This window comes from Apis cerana, linkage group LG1, assembly GCF_029169275.1.
Source record: "Apis cerana isolate GH-2021 linkage group LG1, AcerK_1.0, whole genome shotgun sequence".
NCBI lineage: Eukaryota > Metazoa > Arthropoda > Insecta > Hymenoptera > Apidae > Apis > Apis cerana.
This window is the reverse complement of record NC_083852.1, coordinates 6713282-6728982: the sequence shown is the minus strand read 5'-3', so window position 1 is coordinate 6728982 and position 15701 is coordinate 6713282. Positions and strand designations below refer to the sequence as shown.

At 39.6% G+C, this 15701-nt stretch overlaps 1 protein-coding gene across 16 annotated transcripts in view; it reads left to right on the top strand.

Moving 5' to 3' along the window:
- Nucleotides 1–15701, top strand: part of LOC107994843 (teneurin-m) — a 502908-nt gene that overhangs the window by 459792 nt on the left and 27415 nt on the right. The window lies entirely within an intron of this gene.

Here is a 15701-nt window from a genome sequence, read left to right as displayed (position 1 = left end):
CAAATGAGAAAGATAAATAATCGAGCCTCGTCGAGTTTCTCTTTTTTCCCCCAAAAAACTCTCAAATTTCCCTCCCTTTCCTTCTCACGTACGAGGTTTTAAACGAGACTCCTCTTCCTCCTCCGTTTCCAAGCCACGTGACGCGTTATTCACTGAAACTATTTCAAGTTTCGAAGCGATCGGCCAAACCCGGACGCACCATCCGGTGCTATCCGCTCTTGAATGCGTTGTAACGATCCTCGACGACGACTGGCCCGGATCACGAGTCTCTCCCCGGATTTTGGCGAATTCATAGGGAACTTTGGACATCGAGGATCGAAATGGACGTGAAAAAAGAACAAATTGTTCAACATTGGACGGAGACAGATCTTTGCTGGATAGGATAGTGGAGAGAAGAAGAAGTTGAAAGGCCGCGGTTTGTATGGATTGGAGAGTGGAGGATACTCGAGTTTGTAAATCGACCAAGTGTTTCTGAATCGGTGCAGAGTTTAAGTTTCGCGCGGGTCTGGTCTTTTTCATCCATTGATATGCTCGTTCCTTTTTCTTTTTCCCCGTTCTCCGAGCTTTTGAACCGGTTTTCCGGGAAAAATACGCGGCCGAGGGTAAATAAATGGGGTTAAACGCGTTTTATTTTTGATAAACATCCGCGCTTATTTATGGCAAGAGTTATTTTGCACGCGGATAAGCGGATTTTCGGATTTTTATGTCGGGAAAAAAAAATAAAATACAATAATAATCTGTTTAAATATTCCTATTGAAATTCGTCCCAACGCAAAAACCAACCAACTCCAACCTCTTCCGATTGTAACTTGGGGAACAATGAACAACGAAATAGAAAATCGAAACTCGAGAATATCAAGATGGACGTTGAACAAACGAAAGAAAGAAACGAGGCGAAATTAATTATCTGGAACAAAGTTTACTCCCCACCTTACTTGCTCTCACTCCTAGCACACATTTCAAGAATCTAAATGTCCAATCGTTCACCGAATCACATCCCATAGCGCCACCCCAACGCGTTGCACCCCGAGGTTGCACGTGCCACGGCCACCCTCTCTTCCATCCCTCGCGTAAAACATCAGTTCCAGAATTGGCATCGCGTCACGTAGCCAACGACCACCTACCCCTCCCTCCTGTCCAACGTTTCTATTATCGACCACGTTAAAATACCCCCCTCTATGCAACGCCTCGAATTACTCTCGTCCCGACGAGATTAACGTCTCTAATGCCAGTAGTAATAGGTGGTGGCGGTAGGAAAGTTGGGAAGGGAGAAGGAGAAAGTGAAAGAGTTGGTTGCTCCACGACGAGACAAGTCCGTGAAGACTTGGACCGTCGTGAAATTTAATTGGCCTCCTCGAGCAAACTTTGACGATTTGACAATTCCTCGACAGGTGTTGCATTTGGCCAGGTTAGATTTCTCTATTTGATAGTTTAAACGAAGTTTAACTTCACAGTAATCGAGAAAGATCGGTATATTTTTTCTTTTTTCGACGATACTCTTAAACGAGGATTTTTCTTTTCTCCAAGACGCCTATACGTTGAAATTAATACAGAAGCTTTTTCTCCGTAGTTATGGAGAATTTTATGTATATATATAAAACAACAAAAGGGTCGAATCATGGAAGGAAAAGGAGAGAAAGAATCGCCGCACACGATTTGCAACCCTTCTCTCCCTCCTCCGCATCGATTTTAACCTTGGCTCTGCGGATTTATTTTGGCCCCGTTCCTTTGTGCCCGGGCACAAGAATGCCGTGTCTTCATGAAGAAAATAGCTTCCCTTTGCCGCGAGCCTAGACAATGGACCGGCGGGGGAGGGAAGCGACGGGGAACAGGAAGTTGGCGAGACTTTGAGATAATAGCCATCCGTGTTAATGGTGGCTTGATACGTAAGTAATGGTGGTTCGACGAGTTAACTTGGTTCCGCCCGAATTTCCACTACTTTCGAGTGCCACTGGTTTTTGAAATTGAACGAAAATGGAGAGGAACCCCTTTGAAAGGAATTTTTAAATCTTCTAAGGGGATGGAAAATTTAATTTAGTCAGCTTGATTCAATTCGATCGTTCGATATATATAATCGGAGGTAATTATAACGGAGAGGTTTGTATGGAATAAATGTTGCTAATCGAGCGAGTATTTAATAAGTGATCGCTCGAAGCAAACTTTCGATCTTCCTTCTCTTCGACTAGTTGTTCAACAACTTGTCTCAACTTTATCTCTGAGATAAATCGTTTTCAAAAATCCTCAAAATGTCAACATTTTGAAATTCTTAGGAAAAGGAATGGTACACTTTTCGTTTATAAATCATTTCCAAAAATCCTCAAAATATCAACATTTTAAAGTTCTTAGGAAGAGAAATAATACACAATTTCGAGAAGTATATTCTTGGTACATTCTTCTTTAATAAATCGTTTCAAAATATCAACATTTTGAAATTTTTAGAAAGACCGTAATTTCGAGAGGAATGGTACACTTTTCGTTTATAAATATCAAATCCTCAAAATATCAACATTTTGAAGTTCTTAGGAAAAGGAATACATTTTTCATTTATAAATCGTTTCCAAAAATTCTTAAAATATCAATATTTTGAAGTTCTTAGGAAGAGAAATAATACACAATTTCGAGAAGTATATTCTTGGTACATTCTTCGTTTATAAATCGTTTCCAAAAATCCTCAAAATATCAACATTTTGAAATTCTTAGGAAAAGGAATACATTTTTCGTTTATAAATCGTTTCCAAAAATCCTCAAAATATCAATCATTTTGAAATTCTTAGGAAGAGAAATGGTACATTCTTCGTTTATAAATCGTTTCCAAAAATCCTCAAAATATCAACATTTTGAAGTTCTTAGGAAGAGAAATAATACACAATTTCGAGAAGTATATTCTTGGTACATTCTTCGTTTATAAATCGTTTCCAAAAATCCTCAAAATATCAACATTTTGAAATTCTTAGGAAAAGGAATACATTTTTCGTTTATAAATCGTTTCCAAAAATCCTCAAAATATCAATCATTTTGAAATTCTTAGGAAGAGAAATGGTACATTCTTCGTTTATAAATCGTTTCCAAAAATCCTTAAAATATCAATCATTTTGAAATTCTTAGGAAGAGAAATGGTACGCAATTTCGAGAAGTATATTCTTGGTACATTCTTCTTTAATAAATCGTTTCAAAATATCAACATTTTGAAGTTCTTAGGAAAAGGAATACATTTTTCATTTATAAATCGTTTCCAAAAATTCTTAAAATATCAATATTTTGAAGTTCTTAGGAAGAGAAATAATACACAATTTCGAGAAGTACATTCTTGGTACATTCTTCGTTTATAAATCGTTTCCAAAAATCTTCAAAATATCAACATTTTGAAATTCTTAGGAAAAGGAATACATTTTTCGTTTATAAATCGTTTCCAAAAATCTTCAAAATATCAATCATTTTGAAGTTCTTAGAAAGAGAAATGATACGCAATTTTGAGAGGAATGGTACACTTTTCGTTTATAAATTGTTTCCAAAAATCCTCAAAATATCAATCATTTTGAAGTTCTTAGGAAAAGGAATGGTACATTCTTCGTTTATAAATCGTTTCAAAATATCAACATTTTGAAATTTTTTAGAAAGACCGCAACATTTTAAAGTTCTTAGGAAGAGAAATAATACACAATTTCGAGAAGTACATTCTTGGTACATTCTTCGTTTATAAATCGTTTCCAAAAATCCTCAAAATATTAACATTTTGAAGTTCTTAGAAAGAGAAATAATACACAATTTCGAGAAGTATATTCTTGGTACATTCTTCGTTTATAAATCGTTTCCAAAAATCCTCAAAATATCAACATTTTCTTATCAATTGTTAGGAAGAGAAATGGTAGTTGATTTTGAGTTTATTTTGAGTTTAGGAAGAGCGCGATTTCGAGAGGAGTGGTACATTCTTCGAAGTTCATATCTCGAGAAAAAGTCGAATGTTACAACGTTGGAAAGTAAAAATTCCTCGCTCCACGCGTAGGTGGTGAGCTTAACGAGCGGACCACCTCCGCATCGACTTTAATTAATACTCGAAGGATTCCGTATTCGCATCCGAATAGATATTATAAGGCGATACGAGGTGAAAGTCACGTACACGATTCCTATCCACCGTTAATGGCAGCCGATTAACGAGTGGCAAAAGCGACGTCAAAAGCGCCTTGTTAACGCCCACGCATTCCCGTTAATTAATTCCACGCCAATACGGCTCCTTGTGTCGTTTTTGCCAACAATCCACTTTTCAACCACGATCCACGATTTCCAACCATGGAAATCCCTCCGTTCGTCTCACCTTTCCTTCTCACGGACGATGTAAGCAATTCTCACTGTATATTTTTATATTATTTCGTTCTAATATCGCGAGATCGTCATTTCGTAAGAAAAAAGGCGTATCACAATATTCTTCGTCGCCAATTAAAATTTGTTTCATCTCTGTTAGAGGGAAGTCGTATTATGAATAATTTTCTGTTACTGAATAATTCGATAAAAATTTGGCAAAATTTCGATGGAACGACGAGATGGAAATAATTTCAGCGAGAGTTAGCTTTAAATTATCATCTTAAACAATATTTTTCCAACTCCAAGTAGATATTTTTCCCTGTTACGAAATTTGTTAACCGTATACCTGCTTAACTTCACTTTGTTGCATTATTATCGCTTATTACCATTCAGTTAAATGTTGGAAATTGCTTACGGAGTGAGAAAAAAAATATTACAACGAGATGTGGGTCGACTGAGCTTCGTAACAAGAAAACGCCATGCGAGGAAAGATTGAAGTGGGGAGGGTTTAATTTCGATAAGGAATATCAAGCGGCGGGGTGCAAAGTTGCGTTTTGCCAACACGTAGCTTTTTTCGTATCTGCCGACTTCATCAAAGGTGGTTAAATAAACTCAACCATTTCGGGGGGAATGATTGAAATAAAAGTGTCGTCGGCACGAGAATGGCAATTCTTGAATATTCTTTCTTTCTTTAAAAGATTATAAGTTAAGTTTTGAAAAATAATATTTTTCTTCCCTTATATAGTTTTTGTGTCGAAATATATCGAAATACTCGAAGCTCTGTGTATTATATTCACTTTCTATTGTGACTAAAAAGGGAAATCTTCCGATTTCCTCCAATGAATAGAACGTTATGAGCCGATGGATATTAATTTAATGGATCTAGATCGAAATATATTTTACCGATTCACCAGGAAGATCGTTCTCGATGTTTTATATAATCGTTCTTACTATTTCGAACGATGAAACGCAAATGTCGAAATTGTTGCAGCGCCATGTACGTACAAAAAGGAGTACAGATTTTCCTGTATTACAATGTTGTTACGTGTTATAACTTTTCGTTTCGTTTTCGTGTATTCGTTGAAATCAATTTTTCGAAAAAAAAAGATTTTATTTTTCCCAGTATGGAAGGGGCAAATCGATATACGTATAAAAACATATGTAAAATAACGTAACGTAAAAATGATGAAAAGAAAGGGATCGTCGATCAGACGAGAAGCCATTAGTTCGGCCACTGAACACTGGACCGCGTTAAACAATCGAATCGATCCAAAAAAAAAAAACAAAAGAACCGTCAAATATTATTCCTGCATTTTCTATTCGATTTTTCTTCGGTTTCGAAAAATTTATAAATCCTAAATTGGATTCTTCTTACGATATAAATTGGCGAAGAATCGACGATCGAGAGACGCATAATTATCGGATCGAAAAACTCGTTCCATATCTCTTCCTTGGATTAAAACTCGATTCTACATCACCGAACGAGGCGAAACGATGATGGAGAAGGACCGTTATAAGGCAGAGCGAGCCGCCCACGCGAATTCGTCCTCTCCTATTAATTTTCGCACCAAGGTTATCCACTCGCGCGTTTTCTAGCACGAATAAATATATCGATCGTCGACACCGTTCTCGTATCCTTTACTTACCTCGTTCTCGAGGATTTCGGCTTCGCTTTCGTTTCGAAAAGAATGATGGAATCGAAGGAGAATTAATTTTGCACGCGGAAAAGTAATTTTTCAATCGATGATGATAATATAGATGGTAATATAGTTCTCTGTTTCTTCCTCTTCCCGCTCTCCCCGTATTAGGCGTTGAAAAAGTGAAAGCGAACTTTAAATTACACGCCTACTGTGTAAATATATATAGATTTAAATCATCATCGTTCTTATCATCGTGCCTCTCGCTGATATAAATTTTGCACAAGTTTGCAAACACAAGTTTTTGATGGTGAAAAAGAAGAGGAGCAAGAGGAAGAGTTATGTTAGTGGCTTCTCGAGCCCACGCAGCAGCCCTGACACACAGTCGACAAGATCGTTTTGTTTCAACGAGCAATTTATCCGCTCCCCGCCCCCTCGTAACATCCTGAGCCCACAACAATAGTACATTGACGGCGCGTCACAAGCCGAAATCGTGGCTCGTTAAACGCCGACATTGGATTATTTTTCGAGGGCGCAAGAGCGAACAGGTTGTGCTTATAACCCTGTCTGGATCCATCAAAGTTCCTTTTGGATTCTCTTCTGTGTACATTTCGTGTTAGAATTGAAATTTGCGATCTGGAGAAGTTGATACGATCGATTAAAGATACAGAGAAGAGGTTGGCTTTCCAAGTCACTAGTATTCGTTACTTCAAGTCTACTTTTATTGACTCGAGTAAATAAGTAATGAGTAAAAGAATTACGATTAGATGGAAACAAATAATTCGACCTGTGTCACCTGTGCGTGGGCGACGAAACGACTCTCGTTTCTCTGGAAAACGTCAGAGGAGGGTGTCGTGTTTATCGGACGCGAACGAGCGTGGAACCGGTCGGCGCATCTCGTGCCGTGGCCGTGGCTCGGTCTCTCACGTCATTGCAGCGTGGCAGCTCGCCAAAAAAGAGTTCACCCACAGGCATTAATTATTCCTCGTTTCTCGGACCATGGAATTACACTCCCTGGGAATCGCGCGCTCTCCTCGATGCAAGATTTCTTTGTTCTTCCTTCTTTTTTATTTTTCGTATTTTAAGGTATTTTTTTCCTAAGGTAACAGGCTAGGTTTAAAATTCTAACTCGATTTAACGTCTTGGATTTAAACGCGTATCCTTTCTCAATTCATGTTTCGAATCACGACAAATTCGAAAATTGAAAACGGAACACACTTTCTCCCTTTCGAAAGTGTGTTAACCTCTCCCTCTTTTTATTTTTTCTCTTTTTAAATCCCCTCGCTGGTAGAAAGGACGCGGGTTTTTTTCACGTCGCGATAAAACGGACGCTTGTTTATGAAGGACGGTCTAAACAGCAGGTAAACACGCGCTGTTACACGCTGGAAAGTCAGCGGAAAAACGCGCGGTCTTCCCCATGAATCCCGAAATGTACATAAAACGTGGAAATTTCACCGCGGTGGAATTATTAAAAAAAAAAAAAAGAAAAGGAAGAACTTATTCTTGGATTGTCGATTATTGAGAGATGATTGAATTTGAATATGAATTTTGTCGATTGTTTTATCATGAAACGAAATTACGAGGAACGAATAAGATTGTTGATTTCTTAATTTAATCATTTAATCGTGAACAAAATGTGCATCGCTTTTCTTTTTTCGATTAAATTCCTTGAAATCTTTGAGATCTCGCAAAAATTAAAATCTTTCTCTTCTCCACGCGCGAGGAAATATATTTCCTTTTCGATGTTACGTTTCTTTCGATTTTTCGACCAACTCTATTTGAGAGAAATGACGATTAACGATTCATTTACCCACGAATTTGAAATGTTTTTCGAAACATTTTTTTCTATTAAATGTTATGCCGTTACGACATTCACGCTTTCGAATCAAGATCCCCGATTTTTACCAATTCTTATTCTCGTCGCTGCGAAACACACCACCTTGGAAGATTTTTTACCGAGTAAGATCGACGAGTTCGTTTTACTTTTTCGAAAACGTCAGCCGAGCAAAAATATGGAAGAAAGGAGCGTGAAAATAAAACTCTCTCTCTCTCTTTTCTCACCCCTCTTTGCGGACACACGCATACCTTCTTAAGAATCCCACTTTCGAAGAACCTCGAGAATTCACACGGATCGGCGCTCCTTTGATTTCGATCTCCTCTCCTTAAACCGGAAAAAATTCCACCACCCTCGCTCGCGCCTTCCATCTCGCCCTTTCCACGCGACTCGTTCGGGGAAAAAAATAAAAAGAAAGAAAGAAGAGAGAGAGAACAAGCCGTTGTTGTTATATCAAGCTGCTCCACTGGAAAGCCCCTCCACTCGAACGAGGATCCGATCGTGAAGAACGATCGGCTTTTCGTGCCTCCTTCTCTCTCCCTCTTCTGCATTGGCCTCGTTCCTTCTCGCGGCACGTAAATTCTAATGGAGAAATTAAGCTTTGCCCCATTTCCCCCGTGGACTCTCTCTTCTCCTCTGAACGCAGCCGTATGAAGGATATATCATTCGATTATTCCGCGGAAGAAGCCTCTCCCAAACGAAATATTCCTCGAGTTGGACGCTCCTTTCTTCGTCAGGGTGGGATTCTCGAGGACGCTCTCGAGAAGGGGGTGTTTTCCAGAGATATCGAAGGTTTATTTACGACGCTTGTAAAAGAAGCAGAGTCGAAGCAGAGATCGACAATGTGCGTTTTAGGATTCCTCGATTCCTCGTCATGATGAAACGTGCGATTCGTCGAAGCGTGATCTTTATTTTCGAATATATATTACATAAGATTAATTTTCTTAATTCCAAGATGGAGAGTAAGTGTTTTTACAAAAGAGTTTAAACGTTTTCTTTTCAACTTTTACAAGATTTCACTTTCGCGTTGTAAATCCGCTCCTACGAAAATGTGAATTCGAACTTCCTTTCGAAGCGAAACGAAGGAAGAGATTCCTGCTTCTACCCTCCTCCCTTTCTCTCTTCCCTTCCCTCCCTTTATTCCCCGCCGCGTGAATTCCGACGGGAAACGAATTAAGCTCTTTTCCCCTCTCGAGAACCGAGAACCCGCGGGAAGCTTTCCATTTTGCCCAGCGAAAAAATTCGACCGCCGCCGTTTAACGCTTTGACTGCCGCGCTTCATTTTCAACGAGATCTTCTTCAGGCACGCGCTGATATTTTAATAACGCCAGTAAGAATAATTCGTCTCCGTCGTGTCTCCACGAGTGGTCGTAATTGTTAAAATTTTCTAATTCGTATAAAAAGAAATATAGAAGAGTTGTGCTTTAATGAGTCGAGTATAAGAAACATATAGGAGACAATTTTTCGTCCAAATTGTCCTGACTTCGGCCTAATAAAATTTTATTAAATTCTAATTTCAATAATTTCGTAATTTTTTTAATAAAATTGCCACATCCGGTTATTCGACTACTCGCGTAAGACTTTAAAGCATTCTATACAAAGCTGAGCTCTGCTATAAGACGCAACTCTTCCATTTTTCTTCTCTGGAACATTGAAATTAGGGAAGAAATGTTAACGAGGACTTCAAGGAACGTAACGGTGGAGACGAATGATGCGACAGATTAGATGCGGCAACGTCTCCCTCCCACAACTTTTCTCTTGCGTCCAAAGTAAATTAACTCTTTCTATTTCGTTGAAAAAAAGGAAATCGCACGATTACTTAAAACGTCGAGGGTCGAAGAGATCGACCCCTAACCTTTCTCCGCAACCCTCAAGTCAGAGCCTCCACCTCGAGCTTTGGCCAGGCAACGCTGCCAACCGTCGTCTCTCCCTCCTCTGGTTTCCAATTAAAATCGTTTTCCTCCTCTCTCTCTCTCTCTCCTTTTTCAAGATTTCCCTTCTCCCCTATAGTATAATAGTAATTTCAGTTTCTTCTTAAATTATGCTTCTGTATCGATTTTCTAATTGGAAAATTTTTAGGGAGGAGGAATTTGAATGAAGAGTGCCTGGAGAATCGAGATACGATACGAATAATAGGAAATTCTTCTCGAAATAGGGGGAGATCGCACCGAATTGATCGATCGAGGAAAGAAAGAGGGGGGAAAAAATCCCTTTGATGGAGCCGTGATAAGATATTTAGATAATTCGACGCGACAAAGCTCGTCTCGATTGCATTAGGCTGGATCGATGATCGGGAGGGGAAAAATTATTATTCTTCTTTTGTGAATGGTTTCGATCGGATCCACTCTCGGATAGCGCCACTTTAACCGGTTATATATTTCGTCGAAACCCAATTCAATTACGGCAAATTGATACAGTGGCGGGAGCCGCTGCTGCCGGCAAATTTTCGCCGAGAACTTTGGAATCGCCAACCGATCAACCGTGCTATTATTATTATTATTATATACACAACTAAATGCCGCGACCATAAATTATCGTGGATCTCGAAACACGAGTTGGAGAGGACATATCCCCCTAGTTTTCCAATTTGAAACGATTTTATCGTTAGGGAAAGGCGAGGTGAAAATAATAAACAAGTAAAGTGTATTTTCAAATCTTTAAATTGAATCGAATTGTTTCGATAATATTTTCGTGGAGAAGAAGGCTGTCGATCTACGAGAGTGTATAATTATCCCGCGACGAGGGAGCGTAATTCACATTCACGAGCTTCTTCCGGAAGGAAACGTTTCCAGTCGAGACACGTCGAGAGGTCTTGCCTTTTTACGGACAAAACCTCTCTGTCTCTTTCTGTCTCTCCGTCTATCTATCTATCTATCTATCTATCTATCCGGAAAGTTTCGCTGTCAAAGTTTGAAAGTTTGATCGACTTTGATCGGTTGCTCTGAAAATTTACCGTGCTATTTCGACTATGTTCACTCTCGAACGTGTACATGCACAGTCGTTCGAAATGCGAAAATGCGAAACTTTGATGTATCGTCGTCTATTAATATAATTTTTTTTTTTTTTTTTCCTTCACGAGGCAACAAGGCTCGATAGTTTAGCACGTAATTATAGAAGAGGATATGGAAATCACAAAGCACTATTTATAGTTGTTCCTTGGTGATCGATGGGTGCAGGATTGATAATTTATTTAAATATATCGTCGAGAGCCGACACAAAGCGAGGAATTATAAAAAAAAAAACATTTCAACGTAAAAAGAACTTGTTCGAGGGATGCACGCCCGGGGAGAATGAATAAATAAACTACAAGGGAAGAGAGAGGAGGGGACGTCCATAGATTTTCAGTTTATTTTTATTTACAACCCTCAATTACTTTAATTAACAAACAGTGCTTTTTTCGTCTCTATTTTGTTACACTCCTCCCCTTCCTAAAAAAATCCCCTCGAAAAGAGAAGAGATTAAAAAAAAAAAAAGGAGAGAAGGAAAAATGCGATAACATTTTCCACGGCCGCATTTCGTATGCAATTGTTCCACTCACGACTCACGCGGAAGCGTAATTTTTACCCTCCTCTTCCTCGATACAGTATTAATTCTAGGTTCGAAAGCTAATCCACACGCACCAGAGGCCAACCCTTGGTCCATTTTCCTCCCAAAATACGTCGACCTGGCCCCCTCTCCTCCTCCCCTCGATACGTGACCGGGGAGCCGAATCGTTTGCTCTCCCTCCCTCCGTGTAAACGTTCCCTGCCCACTGTCGCGGTGTCGTTCGCTTCTGAACGATTTAACATTTTGCTGGGGCGAGGATTTTTCGTGGAAAAATTAATCCACCCTCGGCGGATTCGTTGTCACGCGAGAGAGACGAGAAGGGGAGGAAGGATGAGAGGATGAAGACGAAGAAGGAGTTTTCTATCGGGGATTAATTTTTGATTAAATAAATAAGTAAAAATATTTTCAAGATGTATCGGTTCTCTCATCGTCGATGTAAATTTTCGTTCGATCGAGTTTGGATCGAGTGTGACTTTTTTTTTTTTTTCTTCTTTAAACAAACGACGACGGTTTACAATCAGCCCGTTGTGTCCCTTCCCCCGCCCACCGTGACGGGGTAAATTGAAACGAAACATGGCCGGTTACGGAAATTCTCGATCGACAATTGTTAAAGCGCCGCTCCGAATGAAGCTGCGCTTGGAAAAACATTTAATTCGATTTCACGGATGGCTTTGTCCCGTCCGTGATTTTTCGGATCAAGGTCTTTTTCGGGGAAAATCGTGACTTCCTTTTTAATCCCCCCCCCCTCTCTTTTCCTATCCGTGGAAATATTATAATGTCTCGTTCTTTCTTTTCTCCACTCTCCTGTTGTCCATTAAACGCGAAATCACAATTTCTAATTAAATGTACGTTGATTCCAGGCCTTCTTCGAACCAACGAAGTTCCTCCACGTGAATTTCTTTAAGTTAGAAAGATTTCACGCACGAATTAAAAAACTTTATATTCCAATATCTTGATGTAACTTTACCGTGTGTTTATGGAATATCAAAGTCTATATCGGTGTTTCGCGCGTTTATTTTAATAATTACCATCCTCAAACTCATCTTCATTCGAGTCGCATATTTCCAAAAACTCAAAAATAATCTTTGAAAATAATATCTCTAAAATATAGTTCGATGTCTAATTTCACCACAAACAAAATCTAACTCGTTCGTATATCATTCCACGTACATAAAAAGATTAGGAAATCTGTTGTAATTGTAGGGAAATTTTAAAAAGAAGTCAAACGCAAGGGGTTAAAATTCCCCCACTTTTCCCCCTCCCTTCTACGCACACGTGACGAAACCGCCCCACCAACTGGCTTGGCGACTGGCGGCACCATTACCTTCTTGATTCGAAAACTTGCGCGTGCAAGGGAAGAAAGGGAAGGGAAAGAAAGGAAAGGTTGTTCAGGTATATGCTTCTCTAATAAATTCCATTAGACACGGCCTCTTTGCCGTCCCTCGTATTGTGTTACGCGTTCTCCCATTTTTTGAATGGGCGCGCATCCATTACGCGGCCGGGTGCGACAACAACAAGCGTCCTCGTCCTCGAGAACGCGATGACGTTTACGTTTGGAAGGATTCCTTACGGAGAAAGGATCTATCGGGCGAGGATAATTCGAGGATTCGCAGAGGAGGAGGATACTCGTCCTTTGTATCGTTCTCGAGCGGGCTCGTAGCAGCGCGTTTGTGCGCCACGTTGCTCTTTTTCCTTTGAAAACTCGGTCGATCGGCGCGAGGGAAGAATGGGATCGGCGTGTAACTACTCCCGCCGATCTATTAGGAAGAATAACTATTCGCCGCGAGGGAGATGGTTCTTCCGCTTCGATGCTCTCGATTTGTTGCGGAGAGCGGTGGTCGCTTCTTCTTCTTCTTCTTTGGGTGTATCGATTTTTTTCCAAAGTTATCCTCGATCAAATTGAATACGTGATTGATTTTACTACTGCGTTTTACATAGTAAGAAACGAGAAGAGAATATTTCTGTGGAATGGAGAGAGACAACTTCTCTTCCAATTTATTTAAGTATGATGGATTTTTGGAGAGGAGGTTAGGATCAATTTTGAGAAGACAAACTTCTTCCTTCCCTTCCAATTTATTTAAATATGATGAATTTTTGGAGAGGTTTTGAGAAAGGAATAAAGACAAACTTCTTCCTTCTCTTCCAATTTATTTAAATATAATGGATTTTTGGATTTTTAGAGAGCAGATAGCCTGGATCAGTTTCATTTAAATATTTCCTTCCAATTTATTTAAATATAATGGATTTTTGGAGAGAAGGTTAGGATCAATTTTGAGAAGACAAACTTCTTGTTTCTCAATTTATTTAAATAGGATGGATTTTTGGATTCTTGGTGAGGAGATCAATTTTGAAAAGAGAATAGAGAATTTCTTCCTTCTCTTTCAATTTATTTAAATATAATGGATTTTTGGAGAGGATCAGTTTTGAGAAGAGAATAGAGCGAGACAAACTTCCCTTCTAATTTATTTAAATATAATTTATTAATTATAATAGATATAACAATTTATTTAAATATTTAAATATAATAGATTTTTGGATTTTTGGAGAGGAAGTTAGGATTAGTTTTGAGAAGAGAGACAAACTTCTTCCTTTTCTTTCAATTTGTTTAAATATAATGGATTTTTGGATTTTTGGAGAGCAGAGAGTCTGGATCAGTTTTATTTCCCTTCCAATTTATTTAAATATAATGGATTTTTGGAGAGGATCAGTTTTGAGAAGAGAATAGAGCGAGACAAACTTCCCTTCTAATTTATTTAAATATAATGGATTTTTGGATTTTTGGAGAGGAGGTTAGGATCAATTTTGAGAAGACAAACTTCTTCCTTCTCTTCCAATTTATTTAAATATAAACTCGCAACGTATGGATTTTTGGCGAGATTACTTTGATTATTCTCGAAATAAATCGGTTTTGAGTTTATACTCCGCTCTCCCTTTCTCTCCCCGACTCGTACGAAAAGTAATAACGGGAAATTTCACAAGAGTCGTAAAGATACCCGATTTCCATGCCCCCCTCCGGTGTGTCAACGGCAATTTACATGTCCCGGCTTTCTTGCTCGATGCACGCCACCAGGAACGCGAAATGGCGGCTGCCCCTCCGGGGGAAACGTCGAAAACTGAAGAAAGTTCGCTCGTAAAAGGGTCGAGTGCTCTTGGATGAAGCCGGGGGGAGGAGCGCGAGGAGGAAGCAGAGGGAGAGAACGATTAGTCGGGGGAGAAAAAGTGTTTCTGGATCTTTGTCGCGCCTATGAACGAAACTTGTACTTTTCTGGCTAGCTCCTCTTCCCTTCCCTTCCCTTCCCCTTTCTTCCCGTCGTCTTACTTAGTTTCCTTTATTCCAGATCTTCTTCTTCCATTCGTTGGGAACCGTGGTCGATCGAATGTCAGAGGAACTGTTCTTTTAGAGGCGTAAAAAAGGAATGAAAGAGAGAAAGGATCCAGTTCATTGGCTAATACAGAGAGAACGTAAAAAAAGAGCACGGCTCGAGTTTCTTCCGACGGGTCACCCTATACGTGAGATCGGTCTGTTAGGCGTTTCGGATTGTGCTCGATATAATGTGTGCGCGTGAGAGAGAGAGAGAGGGAGAGAGGGCGCTTAAGAAACGGGCTTATAATCTACTCGAAGAATCTGGTTTCTGTTCTACTTTTCGAGTATCGAGGAAATCTAAAAATGAATTTCAACCGAATTTATGAAAGATTCGTGCCGGATAATGAATATACAAGTACGGTAATGGGATTCTAATCCCTCTAGTTTCGAAATAAAGAATCAAACGAAAACTTTCCTCGACGATAACAAAAATTTAGAATTCGATTCTTCTTCGAATAACGTTTATCACGTTTCGGATAAAGCAATAAAAATTTCGAATACACGTATATACACAATCATCGATCTTTTCTCGAAACAGTATCTGGGGGATGGAAGCTCGTAAAAATTGTTGCGAAAATTTTAACAGAGATATCCCGTTGTATTGGCTCTCGGGGGGGAAAAAAAAAAAATAAAAAACGCATCTTCCGTTATAAATGTGCTTTTCGAAAAAAAGGAGGAAGAGAGGGAGGAGGGAAAAAAGGAGAATACGGGTGACATTGTTATACCTGGCATGGATGGAGGAAAAAAAGCTGGGGGCTGCTGCTTTCGAAAAAGCGGTTCATTTCGCATGGTTGCGCAAGGGAGAGAGAGGAGCGTCCGCGATTCTGGGTCACTCGACCTCGTGTAATCCCTGTAACAGAGTCCGCCTGTGTGAAACGTGCCCGATCGCGAGATCGGCTCAACCCTTTCGCCCGGATGGAAACCACCTGCCCGGGATTACGCGTAGTCATTGTCCCGTTTTCCTCGAGAAGGATGATCGTTAGGCGGCTAGGTGGACTGCAAAAATTGTTATTTTTCTCTT